The 19,571-nt window shown below is 47.1% G+C and overlaps 9 non-coding genes across 9 annotated transcripts; all 9 read right to left on the bottom strand.

The window, feature by feature from the left end:
* Positions 1-8,295: 8,295 nt before the first annotated feature.
* Positions 8,296-8,387, bottom strand: Trnai-uau (transfer RNA isoleucine (anticodon UAU)). Its single transcript is given in 2 exon segments — positions 8,296-8,331; positions 8,350-8,387. It is a non-coding gene; the product is annotated as a tRNA-Ile (tRNA).
* Positions 8,388-8,488: 101 nt separating this feature from the next.
* On the bottom strand, positions 8,489-8,580 carry Trnai-uau (transfer RNA isoleucine (anticodon UAU)). The gene is given in 2 exon segments: positions 8,489-8,524; positions 8,543-8,580. It is a non-coding gene; the product is annotated as a tRNA-Ile (tRNA).
* Positions 8,581-8,671: 91 nt separating this feature from the next.
* Trnai-uau (transfer RNA isoleucine (anticodon UAU)) lies at positions 8,672-8,763 on the bottom strand. The gene is given in 2 exon segments: positions 8,672-8,707; positions 8,726-8,763. It is a non-coding gene; the product is annotated as a tRNA-Ile (tRNA).
* Positions 8,764-8,854: 91 nt separating this feature from the next.
* Positions 8,855-8,946, bottom strand: Trnai-uau (transfer RNA isoleucine (anticodon UAU)). Its single transcript is given in 2 exon segments — positions 8,855-8,890; positions 8,909-8,946. It is a non-coding gene; the product is annotated as a tRNA-Ile (tRNA).
* A 101-nt stretch (positions 8,947-9,047) lies between these two features.
* Trnai-uau (transfer RNA isoleucine (anticodon UAU)) lies at positions 9,048-9,139 on the bottom strand. Its single transcript is given in 2 exon segments — positions 9,048-9,083; positions 9,102-9,139. It is a non-coding gene; the product is annotated as a tRNA-Ile (tRNA).
* Positions 9,140-9,240: 101 nt separating this feature from the next.
* Trnai-uau (transfer RNA isoleucine (anticodon UAU)) lies at positions 9,241-9,332 on the bottom strand. The gene is given in 2 exon segments: positions 9,241-9,276; positions 9,295-9,332. It is a non-coding gene; the product is annotated as a tRNA-Ile (tRNA).
* Positions 9,333-9,626: 294 nt separating this feature from the next.
* On the bottom strand, positions 9,627-9,718 carry Trnai-uau (transfer RNA isoleucine (anticodon UAU)). The gene is given in 2 exon segments: positions 9,627-9,662; positions 9,681-9,718. It is a non-coding gene; the product is annotated as a tRNA-Ile (tRNA).
* Positions 9,719-14,529: 4,811 nt separating this feature from the next.
* Positions 14,530-14,621, bottom strand: Trnai-uau (transfer RNA isoleucine (anticodon UAU)). The gene is given in 2 exon segments: positions 14,530-14,565; positions 14,584-14,621. It is a non-coding gene; the product is annotated as a tRNA-Ile (tRNA).
* A 101-nt stretch (positions 14,622-14,722) lies between these two features.
* On the bottom strand, positions 14,723-14,814 carry Trnai-uau (transfer RNA isoleucine (anticodon UAU)). The gene is given in 2 exon segments: positions 14,723-14,758; positions 14,777-14,814. It is a non-coding gene; the product is annotated as a tRNA-Ile (tRNA).
* Positions 14,815-19,571: the final 4,757 nt, after the last annotated feature.

Raw genomic sequence — 19,571 nt, 5'->3', positions numbered from 1 at the left:
TTTCCTTTTAACAGCTTTTATTCCGCAAACCGCGTAAGCTTGTACACGTCACAACACAATATTAATGTTAAAATATCTTGTGCACTCGTCATGCTACATCCAAGGAAGACATTGTTCATCGCACACATTTCTAATGATATACGGAAACCATTCAGGCACATCGTCCCTGTATTGGGCTATTTTGAAAGTTTCTACCAGTTCCTGTCTGAAATACACAAACGGAGGCTGTAGGGGTTCCTCATTCCTGTCCCGAACTTTAAGCTTCCACAACGCATGGAGTCCAATGAGAACGACCATATCGTAACGTGCACCTGTTTTTCCAGCCAAGGGTAAAAACCAGATTGTGTGAGGATTTAAGTACAGGTTTTTCTTCAGCTTTCTTTGTACATCATCCCAGAAAAAGGTTGCTTCAGTGCAATCCAGGAAGACGTGGTCAATGGTTTCCGGTACCTCACAGAAACGGCAATTAACAGTCCATGGCACGAATATACCTTTTGAGGCCAGCCACGTTTTCACTGGAAGCGTACCCGTATGGAGTCGAAAGAAAAATGTCTTGATTTTCGACCAGCTTGGCATTTTCTTAACGCGACATAATATATCAGTGCCGTGGGTTATCTGTGGAGCACTACGATAGATGGGTGTTGGGAACAGCGAATCTATGAGACCATTTGTCAGTCTCTTCCTTCCGACCTCAAAAACATATTCAACAGAAAATCTACAGAGTAGAAAACTCACACATTCAACAATCTCTTTGTAAAAGCAGCGAAGTTTAGACCTTAGTTTTATCACCGACACAGCTACAGCTGGCAGATATTCACCAGCTATGCATTGTATCATAGTTCTTAAAACAGGATGGCTCGCATTACGAAAAAAGAAAAGTCGTAGTACGATTTGCTTAACAAATAAATGATGCAGTCCGAGGCCGCCATCTTTGACACTTTTGAAGATATTTTCCCGACGCATTGGCTCAAACTTAGAGCACCAAATGAATGTGGCAAAAACCCTGTGAAGCGCGTGAATGCTCTTCCGCGTACACGGCAATACATGCTACAAATACACAATCCTTGCGAGCAGGAAAACATTGCACACATTTGCTCTCTGAAAAATGGAGAGTTCACTTTGCCTTCACGTGAACGTTTGTTTGCGCACTTTGTCCCTCACAGTCTTCCACACGGGGTTGGTGTTCACACTTCGCTCCATTGGCACTCTTAAATATTTGGGCAACCCAGTCTGCCACGTGATGCCTTCGTACAATCCTGGTGTGGATCCCCATGAACAAGCCCAGACACCTAACGATTTTTCTTTGTTCAGTTGAGCTCCCGAAACATCACAATATTTTTCAACTATCTGCATAACTCTCGTGATGCTTTTCTTGTCACTGACGAAGATGGCCAGGTCTTCTGCATATGCCAGTGTCTTTATCTCAGCGTTGTAAAGAAAGTATCCATGTGTACACTAGCACAATTATTAATACTTCGACATAGAGGTTCCAGATATAAGTTGAAGAGCAGAGGAGACATTGGGCATCCTTGACGGACTGATGATTTTAGAATTATTGGTTTGGTGATCACGTTATTGATAACCAGCTGGGTTTGGGCCATTGTGTAGCACATGCGCACTCTGTTTATAAAACGAGGTCCCATGTTGACAGCTTGAAGCAAGAAGAACAGGAAGTTATGTTTGACCCTATCGAAGGCTTTCGACAAATCAAGCTGCAGCATGCCCACTTGGTCACCTTCAAATTTGCAAAAGTCCAGTATTGTTCGTGCAACATGTATATTAGTTTGTATACTACGTCCCTCCACTGGACACGTTTGATGCTCCCCCACAAGCTGAGGTATCACCTTTTGCAACCGTCCGGCCATAACCTTTGCGAATATTTTGTAGTCAACGTTGCTCAGTGTGATGGGTCTATAATCTGTCACTCTTGGTGTGGACCCTTCGGGCATTTCCTTGGGAATCAGGACAGTTTTCGAGCACTTCATCGATTTGGGTAACATAGTCTTTTCTTCGGCTTCCTTAAAGACCCGCAACAGGACAGCGGCTAGCAGATGGACGTGTTTCTTATAAAACTCCGCACTTAATCCGTCCGGTCCTGGTGACCGATTATTTCGAAGAGAATTGATGGCATTCCGCACTTCTTCCGCAGTGATCGGTAACTCTAGCTCTTCCTTCTCCTTATTGTGCAGTTGGGGCATCGTATCCTTCATTTGCTCATAGATCAGGTTGTCACCATCCGAAGACTCAGTCCCAAGTAATGAGTTATAATAGTTCCAAATACAATCTTCAATCTCTTTCTTGTTATCAGTGCTTCGATTACCGACTTTTATTTCTGTAATCTTGTTTCGAGCCACATGTTTCCTTTCCTCCTGATGGAATGTTTTCCATGGCTGCTCATCCGCAAGGAAGTTTTGTGTCCTTGACCTTATCAGTGCGCCCTGACTTTTGTTCTCGTCTATCAGGCTCAGCTGAAGCTTTGTATGCTGGATGTCATCACAAAAGTCCCCCGGCATCTTGCACTCTAGTGTAATCAGCGTGCATAACCTTTTCCTCAAGTTGTTTTCTTCGTATTTTCTTTTATACGCCATCACACTGCATTTTTCAAGAGCCACCTCCCGAACTTTTAACTTCAGTCTTTCCCACTTGATACCCCATTCTTCATCCGACTTTTTCATTTGTTCAATCTGTTCCCTTACGAGGTCATTAAAACTTTCATCTTCCAATAGTTTGTTGTTAAGCTTCCAGTGTTCCCATCCAAACTTTTTACTTTTGGCCGGAATCTTCCCAATGGAAGCGATAACCATGCAATGGTCGGTGAAGTGAACTGGTATGACGTTGTATTTGCTGATTTCGCCCTTTATATTTCCTGAAATGTATATGCGGTCGAGCCGTGCGTCACATCCCTTCTAATAGCAAACCGCATAGCAAAATGAAGTCAACAGCGATAAGAAACGAGGGCTTGTCCGGGATTTGAACCCGGGACCTCTCGCACCCTAAGCGAGAATCATTCACCTAGACCAACGAGCCACAGTTGCGCCTTTTTCTTTTTTTTTATTACGTTTCTATAAAACCACTATTTCGTACATCCCTTTTGTACTACATCACTAAAATCACCGCCTCGTACATGCTTGCCCACATTCCGTCCTGTCTGTTCCACTGTCGGCCTTACAGTTTTATTTTGCACCCGAATGTCCTTGGTTCAAGTCGCTTTATCGTAGGGGCTAGCTCAGTCCATTTTTCCTCGTCTCGCAAGTTATTTGTCCCAATTAGGGATATCGTCCACATGAGCGTATGTTTGAGGTATTACACGGATGACTTCCGGCGAACATCGCATTGAACGCGTGCTGTTCTTGCTTTCCAAAGAGCTTGTAGCCCTGCCATTGCTATCACACTTAGCGTTTCAATGTAGTTGATGTCTGCAAAGACAAGGAACTTCAGGCTTTGGTACGTAAAAACTTCATTCACACGCAGAGTTGCCCTCAAGTCGCTCCAAAAAAGTATGGCGTTCCTGCATTCATAAACTATGTGACGAATGGTCTCCTCTTGGCCACATACATCGCATCTTGCGTTCTGAGGCACGAAGAAGCCTTTGTCCCTAAGCCACTGGTTTGCTGGGAGCACTTCAATGTGAAACCGGATATAAAAATCCTTGGTTCCGGTGGGAACAGGCAATTTCCGGACCCTCTTTAGCACATCTTGCTGACTGAGCGCTGTATACTGCTGCCTGTAGAGAGGTGGCGGGAAGGAACTGGTAACAGTGTCCCAATAGAGCGTCTTCTTTTTAACCGTTGCAAGGTATTCCCACGAGAATTTCTCCAGGAAGAAGTCTATGCTGTGCTCAATGTCCTTGTAGAACGTCAGACCGCCTGCTACTCCTATAGAAGCTTCGGTGGTTGCAATCCACTTTATCAGGTTCCGCGTGCCCAGCTTTTGTAGCCCAGCTCGCAGCTCCGGTGCGCGCTGATCGCGCAAGTATATAAAGCGCTGAACTTTCAGTTTTATCTCAGAGTTCACCAAATTAAGTCCTCCAGCCTGCAGGGGCAGAAACAGATTCGTCCTACGCATGCGCTCGAAAGTAGATTTCCATAGATATGTGGCGCAGATCCTGTGGTAGCGCTGCACAGTCTTCGTATCGACATGAACAACCTGGGCCGTGTACAGCACAGTAGGATAAAGGACTGTGTTGCATATATGGCTCCGGTGTAGCAGGGATAACTCTCTTCCATTGTAAGACTGCAATTTCCCGTGTAGCGCGTTGAGCTTTACTGGCCATGGTCCAGAATCCTCATTTGTCGTGTCCATGTTCACTCCCAGGTACTTTCCCAGCTCCGGCGAGCACTCGATACCCACGATGTTTGTAGGCTTGCTTTGCCACTCTCCCAGCAGGGAGACTTTCGACTTCGCAGTGTTGATTTTAGCTCCTGATGTTTCACAGAAGGATAGCAACGTTTGCAGCGCACTCTTCACATGTTCTTCATCCATGCAGATGATAGCCACGTCGTCTGCGTACGCCAGGATCTTGATCTCCTGTTGGGCTAGATTGAGTCCGCTGATTTCTTTGTTGTTCATAATCAGGCGACAGAGTGGCTCGAGGTAAAGTGAAAACAAGGCCGGTGACATTGGACAACGTTGCCGAACGGAACTCTTGACGGCGAACCTTCGCCCTATGTTCCCGTTTACAATCAGCTGTGCTGAGATCTCTGTGTAGCAGATTCGAATCCACTGCTCCAGGTTTCCTCCTACGCCGATCCACTGTAAGAGGTGGAACAAAAACTCGTGGCACACTCGGTCGAATGCCTGACTTAAGTCTACTTGGAAGGCAGCCAACGGGTAACCCGTCACTCTGGCTATTTCGCATGCCGTTCTCATGGTATGGAGGTTGACCGCGATTGTTCGACCCTTGACTCCGTAGCTCTGATGTCCACCGATGATCTTGTCGAGCAGACTGTCAAGCCGTCGAGCGAGCACCCTAGTCAGGATTTTATAATCTGTGCACAGTAAGCTTATAGTGCGCAGATCTGACGCTGAGAAGGCGCCGTCCGGAGTCGACTTTTTCGGTATTAGCACGGTATGGCTCTTCCGCATGGACGGTGGCATCAACTGCCGGCATTTAATGTCCTCGAAGACTGTTTCGAGGATCGGCGTTAGATCTTCCTGGAAAGCCTTGTAGAACGCTGAGCCTAGGCCGTCAGGACCCGGAGCTTTGTTTCTTGGAAGCTTTTTGATCACACGGCTGATCTCACTTTGCGTTATTCTCCCGTCCACTTTTTCTCTGTCAGCATCGGTGAGCTTTGGCATGTGCTTGAAGAGTTCTGCATTCAATCCTGGTGCGTTATCCTGCTTCTCGAACAGGTCTTTGTAGTGGTTGTACAGTGCTACCTCCACCGCCTCATTGTCTTTCAATAGTCCACTTTCTGTCTTTAATCTTTTTATCTCATTCTTCATAACTCTTTCCCGTTCACGTGCGTGAAATACTTTACTTGGTGCTTCATCACGTTGAATGACTTCCACACGGCTTCGTATCTGTGCTCCGACGTAGCGCTCCCGCATCCGCTCCAGTATGCGCTTCTTGATTTCTTTAATATCTGCTGTAAATCTTCCAGGACATGCCTCCTCTTCTTTTAATATCGTCATCAGGCTTCCATATAATGTTTTCATTTCGCTTCTGCTTTCAAAAGCTCTTGCTTCTGAACGCTCAATGGCCTTCAGCCGCACTTGTTCCTTGAAGATTTCCCAGGAAGCGGCGTTCACTCCATCCCCCTTCATACTGTTAATCAGGTCCCTTATCTCCTTCTTGAACTTTTCATCTTCGAGAATTTTTTCGTTTAGCTTCCAGGGTAAAGTCAAATAACGCAGACCGTTGGGCTAGTTGGTATTCCATAGCAAGTAGCAAAAAACGCTGCAAAGTGTTACAAACCGTAGAGAGGTAGACAAAACAGTAACGTGCGCACGTTACTGTTTTGCCTACCCCTGTACGGTTTGTAACACTTTGCAGCGTTTTTTGCTACTTTCCAGGGTAAGTTGCGGTGCCGATTGCCCTTGTTGTCCCATTTAAGATCAGCGATTACTAATCCGTGATATGTGAAAGCCATTGGTACGACTCTGTACATGGTTGTGCGCAGCTTAATTTCACCGGAGAGGTAGATACGGTCCAGCCTGGCATGTGAGCTGCCTTGCCAGTGCGTAAATTTTGCCGCGGCATCTTCATTTCCAATTGCTACATCTTGAAGGTCATGTTCCTGCAGCAACCTTTTTAGCTCTTTCACGCTGTTCTGTTTCTTCAGATTTTTGTAGGTGCAATCTTGAGGTCGGCAGACACAGTTGAAGTCTCCCGCTATTATCAGTTTACTTCTTGTGTCTAGAAAATGAGACACGCTGGTTTCGAAGAAAAGTTTCCGTTCGTTATCTTCATTCGGGGCATATATGCTTATCACGCGTATGATCTCTTCATTCCAAACGCAGTCCATACACACCACACGCCCGTTCTGCTCCAATTCATAATCGATGACGGTGACACCGCTTCTCTTTTTGATCATGATCCCTGTCCCTGCGCTTCCATTTACAGCCGATGCGTGCAACACGATGAATTGCTGTTTAAAATATTCTACGAACTCGACCTCTTGCTCCTTCGACGATATCTTCGTTTCTTGTATGCAAATTATGTCGAGGCTGTTTTCAAAAATTGCAGTCTTCAGCCAGGCTTTCCTTTCTTTCCGTATCAGACTGTTTACGTTCAACGTTGCTATCTTTAACTTGGCTTTCATGGTGTATGGTCTTAAATAAGATGCTTACTTTTGGCCTTTGAGAAGCTGAAGTCGTTGCCTTCGTTCTTCTGGGGTTATTAGCGGGGCAGGTGTGTACCTCGATTTCCTTAAGTTTGAGATGGCGTCCTTCCATTTCAGATCATTTCGGCCACTATCTGCACATCGTCCGCTCTCCTCATTGCAGATCAGCGGTAGTTGATTTGTAGATCCAGCACCATCGCCCCCTTTTCCCTCTCTTTCCGAAGTCTTCCAAGTTGAAGGTTGTGTATTTTCCACAACTTCTTCCACGGGCTCTGCAGGATTTTGTGCCGAGTCAGTTTTGTCCGACGCTGCTTCTGCCGATATGTCAATAGCTGCCTGCTGTTCATTTGGATCATCTGTTGGTTGCTGATCCCCGCTGTCCATTTCCTTTCGGGTTGAAGTTCCCTCCTGAATGGGCTCCGTATCGTTCCCTGCATTATGGACTGTTTCTGGACTGTGCACCTCCTCTGTGCGTCGAATGTTACCATCGATTACACCTTCGCTCTTTCGCTCCTGCGTCTCCGATGGATAATTCTCCTGTTCTTCTCTGCTTCTCACTGCTGCGCTTTCTTCTACGTCCACCATATCCACTGCAGCGCTATCATCGACAGATGCCCTTGTCTTTGACGCGTAAGTGCTCACACAGTCCTCGGCCTCATGGCCAAAGCTTCGGCACACCGTGCAAAATGGCGACTTGCACACTTTCCTGAGGTGTCCAACTTTTTTGCAACGTAGGCACAGGGGTGGTCTTCCGGGAATGTCAATCAAAACTTGCCCTCCAAGAATCCTCAAAATATGGGTAAACATTCGACACTCACACCATCTCGTAGAACAAGAGCAATCCTACGCGTCGTGGTTTTCGCTCCGGCGAACGCTGTTGATCTCCAACGCTCTCTTTCAATCTTGTCAACCTTGCCGTAGGCGCTGAGCACATTTATAACCGCGTTATCCGAGACGTGCATGGGCAGCCAGTGCACGGAGATGTTCAATTCTTTCTGGTTTGGGTCGATGATAAGGCATTTTGTATTCTTTACGGTGATATGCTTCTTTGCAGCCAGCTTTTCTTTCGGCAATGCGGAATGAAGCGTCAACGCCCAAACGTGGTTGTACAGGTACGCGCCGAATTGGGCCACATCCTCTCTGCTGATCACAGAAAACACGCCCTCTGCGAAGTCGTCTGCACGATAAGGCCTACCTGAAGGGTCAGCATGTAGAAAAATGGTGTTGAGCGAAATATTGCCTGTAGGCAGGGTGGGCAGAAGTAGTCTGTAGTTTTCGTGTGCCGCAGCAGAACCATTCGAAGAATCCCGGCTAGGCCTAGCCGTATTAGTCGCAGCTCCCACGGAGCCCATGTTTCGTACGTCCGTATGCTTTCGCAGCCGGAAGTAGAATCACGAGCCACAGTTGCGCCACTGGGGAACGTAAGTGGGCTAAATTGAACCGGAGGTCACCAGTGGATATAATTTTATCATGAGACGGAAGTTGGACCCTGTAGTGCTAGAAAAAGCCTTTCCCCAGGTGGGGATCGAACTCACAACCTCGGCATTGCTCACGACCACTGTCATATAAGTACCGCGCGCTAACCGGTTGCGCCACTGGGGAACGTAAGCGGGCCAAATTGAACCGGAGGTCATCAGTGGATATAATTTTATCCTGAGACGGAAGTTGGACCCTCTAGTGTTATCTAGTGTTACAAAAAGTCTTTCCCCAGGTGAGGATCGAACTCACAACCTCGGCATTGCTCACAAACACTGTCATATAAGTACCGCGCGCTAACCGGTTGCGCCACTGGGGAACGTAAGCGGGCCAAATTGAACCGGAGGTCATCAGTGGATATAATTTTATCATGAGACGGAAGTTGGACCCTCTAGTGTTACGAAAAGTGTTTGCCCAGGTGAGGATCGAACTCACAACCTCGGCATTGCTCACGACCACTGTCATATAAGTACCGCGCGCTAACCGGTTGCGCCACTGGGGAACGTAAGCGGGCCAAATTGAACCCTAGGTCATCAGTGGATATAATTTTATCATGAGACGGAAGTTGGACCCTCTAGTGTTACGAAAAGTGTTTCCCCAGGTGAGGATCGAACTCACAACCTCGGCATTGCTCACGACCACTGTCATATAAGTACCGCGCGCTAACCAGTTGCGCCACTGGAGAACGCAAGCGTGCCAAACTGAACCGGAGGTCATCACTGGATATAATTTTATCGTGAGACGGAAGTTGGACCCTCTAGTGTTATCTAGTGTTACAAAAAGTCTTTCCCCAGGTGAGGATCGAACTCACAACCTCGGCATTGCTCACAACCACTGTCATATAAGTACCGCGCGCTAACCGGTTGCGCCACTGGAGAACGCAAGCGTGCCAAATTGAACCGGAGGTCATCAGTGGATATAATTTTATCCTGAGACGGAAGTTGGACCCTCTAGTGTTATCTAGTGTTACAAAAAGTCTTTCCCCAGGTGAGGATCGAACTCACAATCTCGGCATTGCTCACGACCACTGTCATATAAGTACCGCGCGCTAACCGGTTGCGCCACTGGAGAACGCAAGCGTGCCAAACTGAACCGGAGGTCATCACTGGATATAATTTTATCGTGAGACGGAAGTTGGACCCTCTAGTGTTATCTAGTGTTACAAAAAGTCTTTCCCCAGGTGAGGATCAAACTCACAACCTCGGCATTGCTCACGACCACTGTCATATAAGTACCGCGCACTAACCGGTTGCGCCACTGGAGAACGCAAGCGTGCCAAATTGAACCGGAGGTCATCAGTGGATATAATTTTATCCTGAGACGGAAGTTGGACCCTCTAGTGTTATCTAGTGTTACAAAAAGTCTTTCCCCAGGTGAGGATCGAACTCACAATCTCGGCATTGCTCACGACCACTGTCATATAAGTACCGCGCGCTAACCGGTTGCGCCACTGGGGATTTTTTTTTTTTTTTTACCATTTTTATTTCGATACATTTTAACTTGACATCACATTAAAAACACTTGCATTTAAAAGAGTGGACTCCGACTTGGAGCAACACAGCCGCAGAATCGTTCAAGCCATTCCGGTACTTCTCCTCTGTATTCAGCATATCGTTTCATTTGTCTTAGTTCTTCTCTTAAATATACCATCGGTGGTCTCATGGGCTCCTCGTTTCTGCCAGCAATGATGACTTTCCATAATGAGTACAATGCGACTACACACAAGACGTCATATCGTGGCCCTTTCTTCTCTGCTAAGGGTAAGTAGCGCATCGTGTGGGGGTTAAGTCGCAAACTTTTCCCAATTAAAATACTGAGGTCTTGCCACAGGAACTGGGCCTCTGTACAATAAAGAAAAATGTGTTCAATAGTTTCAGGTTCTCTGCAGTAACGACAGTTAACTGACCATGGTACGAATATTCCTTTCGCTGCCAGCCACGATTTCACGGGCAACGTGTTTGTATGTATCTTGAAGAAAAATGTTTTTAGCGCTGGCTTAATCGGCATTTTCCTAACACGGCAAAGTACATCAGTACCTGGCCAGTCACTCGGAATTTGTCTGTATATTGGAGTTGGAAAGAGGCATTCAATGAGATCCGCTCTTAGCTTGCTTCTTGACACACTGAACACATAGTCTCTTGTAAACCTAGTCAGTAGGAACCTTATACTTTCCACCACATCATTGTAGAAACCAGACAACACAAACGTACGTTTCACAGTCCCTACCACAATCTGCGGTAGATATACCTGTCCAACACTCTGCAGCATTTCACACAAAACAGGGTACCTGCATTTGCGAAAGAAAAAGAGCCTCATAAGTAGTTTTTGGACAAACAGATGCTGTAGTCCTACTCCCCCATCACGTATTGCTTTGAACAAGTTGTTCCTTCGCATTGCCTCGAAGTTTGATTTCCATATCAGTGTTGCAAACACACGGTGAAATTGTTGAATTTTGCTCCTCGAACACTGCATCACTTGTAACAGGTAGACAACTTTTGCCACAAGGAACACATTGCAGACACTTGCCCTTTGGAAGATGGACAGCTCTCTCCCTTTGCACATGTTTGCACGAATTTGCACCTTTTTACACAGTTCTGTCCACATCCCATTAGTGTTTCTGGTTTCCTGCAGGGGGACACCTAAGTATACAGTCGGATTACACTGCCACCTTATACCCTCATACATCGCTGGTGTAGAGCCCCATTGTCCAGCCCATATACCAACTGATTTTTCCTTATTAAGCCTGGCACCCGACAACTTACAGAATTCTTCAATTTCCTTCAGCACTCCCGCAACACTCTTTTTGTCCTCAACCACAAACGTCAAGTCATCAGCGTAAGCCAAGACCTTCACTATGCTGTCACCCAGGTGATAGCCTCTTATATCCATGTTGCTTAAAACACTTTGGCACAGTGGTTCTATATACAGGTCGAAGAGTAGTGGGGATAATGGGCACCCCTGTCGTACCGATGATTTCAGTTGGATTGCACGTGTGCACTTATTATTAATTACTAGTTTCGTCGTCACCGCGTTGTAACAGAGACGAAGACGTTCCGTGAACACCTTTCCGACATTCATCTGCTGGAGAGTGGAAAATAAGAAATCATGACTCACACGGTCAAAGGCGTTCGATAAGTCGGCCTCAATGACTGCCGCCTGATCACCTTCTTGCCTGCATACATCAATTACAGTACGGAGCACATGAATGTTCGTTTGGATGCTTCTACCCCTGATGGCACAGGTCTGATGATTTGCGACGAGGGTTCCCATGACTTTCTGCAGCCTAGCTGCGAGGACTTTGGCATACAGTTTATGATCTACATTGCTGAGTGTGATAGGCCTGTAGTCTGCGACACATGGTATTCTTCCTTCTGCCTTTTTCTTCAGTATTAGGACGGTGTGTGATCGTCGAAACGATCCAGGTAGCAATCCTTCTCTTTCGGCTTCCCGATATACTTCTAATAACACCGGTGATAACAAATCGGCAAACTTTTGATGGAACTCGGCCCCTAGTCCGTCAGGTCCCGGTGTCTTGTTCTTTCCCAATGATGTCATTGCCGCTCTTATCTCTTGTAGTTGTAATGGCTGGTCTAACATTTCTTGGTCTTCCATTGTTAGCTGCGTCAGCTTCCATTGGTTTTCACAGTCCGTCAGTTTCGATTTTCTTTCTTTACCTATTAATTCTTCATAATATTCTTCGAAGCATCTGTGTATTTCTGTCTGTTCACTGATTATTTTTCCTTCATGCTGGATTTCTTGTATAACTTTCTTCTTCGCATATTGCATTTCTTGAGTGAAATGCCGTTTACCAGGTAGCTCATCTGGAAGAAATTGCTGCGATCTTGCCCTAATTTTTGCGCCTTCATATTTGGAGTGATTTATCAATTCAAGCTCGTATTTTATATCTTCCATTTCTTTATAGTATCTTCCTGGACTTTCCGATTCCAGTAACGTGACACTGTGCAGTTTTTTCTTTAATTCGTCTTCACGCCATCTTGCTTGGTACGCTATGATGCTGCTTCTCTCGATAGCAAGGAATCGTATTCGCTGCTTGAATTGTTCCCAGAATAAAATCTGGGTTCCACTGCCTGGTATGATCCTTGCGATTTCCTTCTTGACATCATCCACGAATTTCTGGTCTTCCAACAATTTCACATTAAATTTCCAAAGCACCCATCCTTGCTTGTATGATTCTAAAGGCTCGGATTTTCCCAATGTAACTTCCACGAGACTATGATCACTGAAGTACACTGGTTCCACCCGGTATTTGCAGACTTTCTTCGTACTTGACGCCGTAACATACACACGATCTAACCTGGCATGGGCATTCTTTTGGAAATGAGTAAATCTCTGTGTCTTTGGCGCTGCATATTCAAGTGCGTCTATCATGCCTGAGTTTCGTATTATGCTTCGTAAAGCTTCTGTACCTTTATCAGTTGTCCCTTTTACATTACTTCTGTCGTTATCTTTCAAGGTGCAGTTAAAGTCACCCAGGAGCACTGTGTTATCAACTTCTGTTATAATCTTTGTCAGCGATTCGAAGAAAGAGTCTCTTTCTTGAGCTTCATTAGGTGCGTACACAGCAATAAACCGCCACAGGTCGTTATCTATGAGGACATCGAGACGAGCTGCCCTGCCTTGATCATCAGTTGCATATTGCAGCGGTATCATATCTTCTCTTTTTTGTAAACATAATATTGTTCCCGCCGAGTAGCCATCTGCATGGCTGACGACAACATCATAACTCTGTTGAAACACGTTAGTGATTAAATCTTCAGTGGCTTCTTGAGAACTTATTTTTGTCTCCTGTATCGCTATCACATCTAGGCTTGGGAAATTTTCCAGATAACGCTTCAGCTGATATTGCTTTTTCCGTGAATTCAGACCTCTTATGTTTAAAGTAGCCACAGTAATACTTTTTTCTTTCATGCAATGGTGTGTCTGCAAAAATTGAAGTGGTGCATACTTAACGTGTTTTCAGCTGTTATGAGGTTGAAGTGGGAACGCACCGCTGCTATATATTTCCAAAAGGCACATTATCCAAACACGACGCTCCGATTTCTTGGGGTGTAAGAGATGAAGTTACGTTGAAATCGGTCTGCTTGAGTCGTTTCGCACAGGACGTAGATCCACGTTGTTCATTTTCATTGCCGGCAGAAACACTGCTTGCTTGTAATAGTCCACTAACCCATCTTCTCGTTGGTTGCTGGTCGTCACGCTGCAATTCAGCGCCTTGCTTCTCATTCTCTACCTCCATGTTTGTCGCTATATCTCCGCTTCCATTGGATTCATTTCTTTGTTCAGTCTTCTCTTCTTTTTCATCTATCTGGATGTCGCTGTCCGTGTCCTCCACATGCATTTCTCTTGCAGGATCTTCCCTCTGTTTGGTTCGCGATGCATACGTAGACACACATTCTTCATCCTGATGCCCATATTTCCTACATTTTTTACACCATGGTGTATTGCAAGCCTTTCTAATGTGGCCTACCTGCTTGCATCTCAAACATAGCGGGGCACGTCCCTGTATGTCTAATAGCACTTGGCATCCCGCTACGTAGGTTAAGTGGGGCATGTCGTCAACAGAAACATTTTCCTTCAATTCCACGATCACTTCCCGCGTTGTTGATTCCACCCCTTCAAAGAATGAAGTCCTCCACTTTTGTCGGTTCACTTCTTTCACCTTTCCGAAGGCTGATAAGGTTCGAATCATTGCTTCATCCGGAATGTTTCTCGGTATCCAGTGCACTTTAACGGTGGCATCTTTCACATTAGGATCAATTATTTTGCATTTTCTTCCTTTCACTTCTATTTCGCCGATTGCCAATAATTTGTCCTTCGCTACACCATGATGAAAACATATGGTCCAAACGTGATTGTACTGGTACACTCCGAAGTTCGCCACATCTTCCTTAGTCACTTTTCCTTCAAGGGCTTCACCAAAATGGTGCACATTATAAGGTCTTCCACTCGGGTCTGCGTGCAAAAAAAGCGTATTCCGAGCAAACTTGCCTGTAGGTAATGGTGGCATGATGAGACGATATCCAGGTTTATCCTTCGTTTCTACCTGTACTGTATTAGCCCGGCTAGGCCTAGCCGTTGAAACCGCTCCTGAGGAGCTCATGATAACCACGACCGTTTGCCTTCGCAGCCGGAAGTAGAATCTTGCGCCACTGGGGAACGTAAGCGGCCCAAATTGAACCGGAGGTCATCAGTGGATATAATTTTATCATGAGACGGAAGTTGGACCCTCTAGTGTTACGAAAAGTGTTTCCCCAGGTGAGGATCGAACTCACAACCTCGGCATTGCTCACGACCACTGTCATATAAGTACCGCGCACTAACCGGTTGCGCCACTGGAGAACGCAAGCGTGCCAAATTGAACCGGAGGTCATCAGTGGATATAATTTTATCCTGAGACGGAAGTTGGACCCTCTAGTGTTATCTAGTGTTACAAAAAGTCTTTCCCCAGGTGAGGATCGAACTCACAATCTCGGCATTGCTCACGACCACTGTCATATAAGTACCGCGCGCTAACCGGTTGCGCCACTGGGGAACGTAAGCGGCCCAAATTGAACCGGAGGTCATCAGTGGATATAATTTTATCATGAGACGGAAGTTGGACCCTCTAGTGTTACGAAAAGTGTTTCCCCAGGTGAGGATCGAACTCACAACATCGGCATTGCTCACGACCACTGTCATATAAGTACCGCGCGCTAACCGGTTGCGCCACTTTTTTTTTTTTTTTTTGCGAACTTTTATTCCATGCTAAAACGTACATAAAACCTCAATGGCTACTTCGCCATTCTGTAAGTTAATAGGGTGTGCCGTTTGCTAATTTTGTTCGTGTTCAGCTTGGTCTGCGGCGTCTTCACCGTGGTACTCTTCGGTACCCTCTTGTTGCTCCAAGCAGGTGCCTTCACATCGCTGTCTTTCACCAGCTGGCGTTCCTGTTCCTTGCTGTGATGGTGTGCAGCAGGCTCCTGAGTCCGCTGCAAGTGATATCGTCTTCCCGTGCTGTCACCACCGTGAGCACCCATTCAAGGCTGGTGAGGAAGTGGTTCCATGGTGTCTTCGGCTTGGCTTTGCCTTCAGAAATGGCCATCCTGTACCGCCATAAGGAGTGGAGACCGATGACTACCAGAGCGGCCGACGTGTAGTTGTCTTCGCAGCCGTCGAACACGAGGAATTTTAGCGAAAACCAGTCAATGTTGATGTCCAGACCGGTGCACGCTCTGAACTGCTCCCAAAAATCTCGAGCTCGTTTGCAGTTTACAAACACATGAAACAGGTCTTCTTCAGCGCTGCACAGGTCACACCTCACTGACCACGGGACAAAGAACCCTTTTCTCTGCAGCCAGACTTTGACCGGCAACACTTCGCAGTGGAACCTTGTGAAGAGGTCCTTCGCGCCGGATGGTACGCAGAGCTTGCGTAGCCTTTCGAAGACGTTCTGGGCTTCTGTTGTGAGAGGGAACTTCCGATAGAGCGGTTCTGGTGTCACGCTGTCTACAGTATCCCAGTAGAGCTTTCTCCGCTTAACCTTGCTGAGGTAGTCCCAAGAGAACCGCCTTTCAAAGAAGGCAATAGCCGCTCCGATCTCCCTGTAGAACGCCCGGGTCTCCTTTGCCCTTGCCGGATTTTCTAGTGGCACTGTCCACCTATGGAGGTGGTGTGCTCCAAGTGTCTGTGTGCAGCTTCTGAGGAATGGATCGTCCTGGTCCCTGAAGTAGAGGAACCTCTGTACTTTGAGCTTAATGTCGAGGTTCACAAGTCCAAATCCACCTTTGCTTGGGCTCAAGAAGAGGTTCGACCGTCGCATCTTTTCCATTGGAGAATTCCACACAAAGGTGGCACACAGTCGGTGGAACTTGTTGACCACTTCATTGTTGTATTTCGTGCATTGGGCGGTATACAGCACTGCTGGGTACAAGCAGGAATTGCATACATACGCCTTGTTGAAGAGCGTGAGGAACCGTCCGTGCCAGGGGGTCAGCGAGTGCCTGAGCCGGCTCAATTTGGGGTTCCATAGGTGTGCTGCTTGCTTTCTTAAGTCGAACTCTACTCCGAGGTACTTCTCAACCTTGTTTGTCCACTGCAGGCCAAGAAGATCGGTTGGAGTTTCTTCCCACGGTCCAAGCCAGCTGCCTAATGTCTTGCTGAGGTTGAGCTCTGCTCCGGAGTGCTTCGAGAACTCCTGAATGGTGTCTAGTGCTTGTTGGACTCCCTCAACAGTGGTGCACACTACGGTTAGGTCATCGGCATACGCGAGAAGCTTGATGCTTTCCGTGCCTATCTTGAGCCCTTGAATGCTTTCGTTGGAACTGATCATGCGACATAGCGGTTCCAGGTATGCAGCGAACAGAAGCGGTGAAAGTGGACACCCCTGCCTTACTGATGAATGAATCGGTATGGGTTTGCTTAACCTCCCGTTCACTACTAATCGTGTGCTGATGTCTTCGTAGCAGAGCTTTATCCAGGCCATTAGGGAGCTCCCGACCTTCTGTTTTTCTAGAACCGCCCAGAGGTACTGGTGACTGACTCTATCGAACGCTTGCCGCAGGTCAACCTGGAGAACGCACAGCCGTGCAGGTAATGTTTCGGCAGCCTCGCACACCGCCCGCATCACGTGTAAGTTTCGTGCGATCGACCTGCCCTTGACTCCGTAGACTTGATGCTGACCAATGGCAGCCCGCAGGCAACCCTCTAATCTGTTATTGAGAACCTTGGCAAATATCTTGTAATCAGTGCAGAGAAGGCTGATTGGTCGAAAATCGTTAACTGTTGGAGCTTCGCTGTTCTTGGGGTTCTTCTTAGGGATAAGGACGGTGAAGGATTGACGCATTGATGGCGGAAGCAGCTTTCTCGAAGCGATGTCGTCGAACACCAACTTCAAGATTGGGGAGAGCAAGGTAGCGAACCTTTTATAGAATGCTGATCCAATTCCATCCGGTCCCGGAGCTTTGTTTCTTCCCAGCTTTCGGAGAACTCTCTCTATCTCCCCCGTTGTTATTTCACCGTTCGCTGCTTCTGCTACTTCTGTCTTTACTGCCGGCAAGTCTAGGCCGCTTATAGCATCGGTAACGTTTGTCCCCGTTGATGACGAGAACAGACCGCGGAACTTCTCGTAGAACAGTCCTTCGATTTCCTCTTGCGATGTCGCAGTGCCGTCTGGACTGTTCAAACATGTAATGGCGTTGAACGATCCCCTTTCTCTTTCCCGTAGGAGGAATACTTTGCTGGGCGTTTCCTCACGCGACACCGTGTTTAGCCGGCTCCGAATTGCTGCACCTTTGTATCGTTTTTCCAAAATTTCAAGAAGCTGCTTTTTCACTTCTCCAATTTCCTGCGTATACCGTCCGGGGGTGTGGTCTTCCTCTGCGACTAACACACGGAGGTCTTTGGTAAGTGACCGGGCCTGTTCCCTCTCCTTGAAGCTTCTTGACTGACTATAGGATATTGCTTTGTTCTTGAAGTTTGTCTTGAAGATCTCCCACGTAACGGCGTTGATACTGTTTCCGCTCCTGTATTCTGTGATCATGTTTTCCACTTCCTGACAGAAAGTCTCTTCTTCCAGGATGCTTTCGTTGAGCTTCCACGAATAAGACCTTGCCTTGCTGATGCAACTTGTGGCCTGAGCGCTGAGATCGATGTCGACGCTGACGAGTCCGTGGTCCGAGAAAGGTACCGGCGTGACGGTGTAGTTGCAGGCCGTCTTGTCCCAGTCAGCGGAGAAATAGATTCTGTCGAGTCTTGCATGGGACGCACCTTGCCAGTGAGTGTACCGCTGACTGGGTTCCGTTCCTACCACAGCAACGTCGACCAAACTGAAATCTGTCACCAGCTTCTTGAATTCCGTCACACTAGCGTCCCTCCTGAAGGGGTAGCTGCAGTCATACTTGCTGGTTACCATATTGAAGCCGCCACAGAATACAACTTTTGCCGGTGTGTCCACGAAAGCTCTCAGCTCAGAGAAGAAGTTTTTCCTGTCGTCCCTTATATTTGGCGCGTAGACACAAATTACTCGCGCTAACTGGTTGGCGATGAGCAGATCGACACAGGTAAATCGGCCGGTTTGGTCAAGGATGGTGTCGACGACGGTGACGTTACTGTCCTTCTTCACAAATATCGCTGTCCCCGCACTGTGACCAGTGCCTGTGGAGTGGTAGCAGTAGTAGTTACGTTTAAAGAAATTAACAAGGTCCTTCTCTTGTTCCGCGGTAGAGATCTTCGTTTCCTGGAGGCAGATAATGTCTAGTTTGTGTTCCTTTATCATTTCCATGAGCCAGTGCTTTCTGTTTTGCCGAATCAGACTGAACGTGTTAAAAGTTGCCACTCTTATTTTTTTTCTTGACATAGAACGAGTTTGGAAAGCGACCGCTGGTTACTGGGTGACCGTGAAGTGAAGGTCGTTCAGCTGTGATGCACCAGCTTCCTCCAGCGGGACCACCGGCATCGGGGCGTCCCCTTTCTTCCATCTACTTTCAAACCTTGCGTCCTTTCTCTGCTCTCTTAGATAGTCCTTTACAGTGGTGGCATGCCTCTCTGACTCTCTTTTCCTTTTCATTGAATTTTCCTCTACTTCGGCCATATCTGCGTCGCTATCTTCTGTGTCTTTGTTATCACATTCCTCATTTGGTATCTGTGTTCGCTTCTTGCTCGTGCCCTCTTCTTGGGATGGAACTTTTCCAACGTCCTTGTTTTCCTGGGTACTATCTTCAGTTTTATCCGCTTCTTCCTGGTCCATTAGATTTTCTGTAATCGTGTCGCTACCTTGCCCCCGAGTCTTGCTGGCGTAGGTTTGCACACAGTCTTCTGGGTCATGACCAAACGATTTACATTTCTTGCACCATGTCGCCGTACACTGATTGCGTATGTGCCCTACCTGTTTGCACCGCAGGCACAATGGCGGCTTCCCCGGCACCGAAACAAGTAACGGGTCGCCCCTGATATGGATCATGTATGGAATTTGGTCGACGGTGGATCCTTCGCGTAGCCGCAGCTTGACTATCCGAGTCGTCGTTTCTATGCCAGCAAATTCAGCGCACTTCCACGTCTCTCTTGCCGTATCCAGGACGTCACCATACTCTGTCATAGCGTTGCGGATTACGTCATCAGCTAAAATCGTAGAGACCCAGTGAAGCTTCAGAGTTATTTCTTTTGCGTTTGGGTCGATTACGATGCACCGCTTGTCTTTCACAAGCATCTCCTTTTGCTTCAGCAGCTTCGCCTTCTCTGTCTCGCTCCTGAACGTTATGGCCCACACGTGGTTATAGCGGTAAGCCCCTAATGCACAAATCTCTCGTCTATCAA

The sequence above is a fragment of the Ornithodoros turicata genome, chromosome 1 (genome assembly GCF_037126465.1).
Source record: "Ornithodoros turicata isolate Travis chromosome 1, ASM3712646v1, whole genome shotgun sequence".
NCBI classification, from domain to species: Eukaryota; Metazoa; Arthropoda; class Arachnida; order Ixodida; family Argasidae; genus Ornithodoros; species Ornithodoros turicata.
The sequence above is the reverse complement of the archived record's forward strand: the minus strand, read 5'-3'. Positions and strand labels throughout refer to the sequence as shown.